Below are 2,801 nucleotides of genomic sequence, written 5' to 3' on the forward strand. Positions count from 1 at the left end.
AAAGCTTATCTCTCCACCACTTTAAGATTTATTTAATCTACCAAGAAACTCGATCTCACACAATGTGAGAAATAGAAAAATCCAAATCTCACCATCTTCCAATTTTCATCCAAATAGAATCAGTCAAAGTACATGAAACCATCAAAAGGTCAATTGTATCGATATTGGAATCACAAATGGAGCAAGCACTATTGAATATTAAAGCCTCTTTTTTACTAAGATTAACTTTAATTACCATACGAACTAAATAAATTCCAAGCCAACACATTTACTTTGATTGGAACCAATTTTTTCCATCGAGTGCTTCCTTCAAACCAGTGTCTATGACGTTCTTAGTAGAAGAAAATGTGTACACCCCACCGAATCAAGCTCCTATTAATGGGTTTTATAAGTTACAAAAATCTTATTTTGGCGGAAAAACTTAAACCCTATGTTCACATGCAACCTAAAGGATCTATGTTCTCACTATGATTTGCAACAAACAATTGAATATCAAGAACCCTAAAAGTATACTACTATATTTGAAATTCACAAAAAGTTTTTAGGGTTTACATACCTCTTGGTTATTATAGTAAATAATCAACAATTCCTTCTTGATCAAGCTTCCGAAAGCAAGCACCATAAATCACGTGCCTCTGATGGTTCACACCCAAAACCTTAATAACTAGAAGACTTGAGGAGATAGGTGACTAGAGGATAAATTCGGCTCTATGAGTATGAGAGGAAGAGTGGACAACAATTATAAGAGTCGGGAAGGGGTTTATATAGTTGAAGGAAACTTGAGGCCAAAGCTAGGGTTTTGGGATAAGGCTCAGATTAATTGATATAATAATCAAGTTGTCTTATATCCTTATCCTAAGCCTCGTGAGCGAAATTTCTAGGCTATTCTTAGCCAAATTTCGTTCACCCCCATCCCATGGGGTTCTAGAACTTTCCCGCTTCAACATTCAATAAATAACCAAACAATCCCTGCATTTTTAATTAATTCAATTAACCCCAATATTAATTCCAATTAATTTCTGATTAATTCCAAATTAAAGATTATTATTATTAATATATTAATCATATAATATTTTAATAAACTATTTATTCCAATTTATTAATCATTTAATAAATTATCAATTTAATCTCTCTCTCCAAAAGTCATTATATTCGGTTATTAGTTTCTGAGGGCAACCCAAAAGAAATTTTACTAATAATTCAAAATTATATTAATTTAGTTATTGACTTAGACATTTAATCCAAACCCTATATCCATGTCATGTTGATAAGACAAGACAATATTAGATAAAAGATCCCAAAGTTCATCCTATTAAACCTCTTTGACCCCTCCCCATTGTCTACGCCATCTCCCCCCCCCCCCCTTTCAAGAGCAAACAATCTAGAAAATCTAGACAGAAAAGGAATTTCACATAGCCACTTCTCCTCCCAAAAATTTGTTGAATTTCCATTATCGGGTTTTTTGGTATATGGATCCATATTACTCCCTTTTGATCAAAGATGATAAAAAGACAGAACTATTTTATCAGAAGTTCCTTGGTGTTTCAGTCTTGTTACCCAAAATGAAACCCGCCAATTGGATCGAGAATTGTGTTTACCATATTAACTTACAAGAGCTGGGCGCTGGGCTTATTCAAATATCTTACTACTACAGTGCAAACCAATTAAAAGCAAAGTAATCTAATAGTTGTCGGAAGCTTTTTTCCATTTAATCTGGGACATCTTTTGTTCTCCTAACTCGGCTCCCCCCCCCCCCCCCCCCCCCAAAAAAAAAAAAAAAAAAAAAAAAAAAAAAAAAAAAAAAAAACTAAGTTTTTAAAGACTCTAAGGAATTTATTACAAGTTTTGGTTAAATATCAACATTGTAAATATCCAAGCTCCCCAAAACCGCCTTTAGAGTGCTCGGTGTGGGCACATCTCGTCCTCGTGGTGGCTGAGTTGGACGCCAAAAAACAGCGTTATAACGGGGCGAACACTGCCCCCCCCCCCCTTCTCGTTTCTGCTCATTATGACACTTATTGTGTCCGTTACTACTTACTGAAACAGGGAAAATGTATACATTAGTATTTGACCGTTTGCAACGGTCAACATTTCAAATAATTTTTTTTACCCTTTGTACTTTATATAAATACTCATTTTACTTCAATTTTTTTACCATCTTTCTCTCATCTCTCTATATTTTATACTTTCTTTTAATCAAAAAAATGGAGCAAACCCCCCCCCCCTCCATCATCAAACCCAAACACACAACCAAACACAACCTCGCCTCTCGGATTTGCGGGTTATGAAAATTATTTCAACCTTTTATCGTTTCAAGGATCACCACAAATCTCATACCAAGGCGCCGCTTTCAATCCTGCTCCACCACCACTGCAATTTCCCAACTCACCATACCTTCAACAAAATCTATTTGGTCAAAACCCAAATTTACAACAAAATCTTTTCCCTAATTTTGCTTCGACGCAACAAACAACCAACCAAGCACCAGCTACAACACAACCATCGGTTGAAGTGGAAGCGGGAGGTAGTAGGAGTGGGAAAGGGAAATGAAAATCGATAGCGGTTGAAACAAAAAAATGCAAACGTTCCACAATGGTGGACACCGGAGGAGGAATATGTTTTGACGGCGGCTTGGTGTACTACTTCAAAAGACGAACTCCGCAGAAATGGAATAAAGAAAAGAGTTTATTGGGGGCGGTGCGCGACAAGTTTCACGCTATTTTGAAGAAAAAACAGTATCGCAACAATGATATGTTGAGCAACAAATGGGATCAAATAATTAAGTGGTGCAACAAATTCAA

This window comes from Lactuca serriola, chromosome 4 (genome assembly GCF_051521515.1).
Source record: "Lactuca serriola cultivar US96UC23 chromosome 4, Lser_US96UC23_V15, whole genome shotgun sequence".
In the NCBI taxonomy this organism is placed as follows: Eukaryota; Viridiplantae; Streptophyta; class Magnoliopsida; order Asterales; family Asteraceae; genus Lactuca; species Lactuca serriola.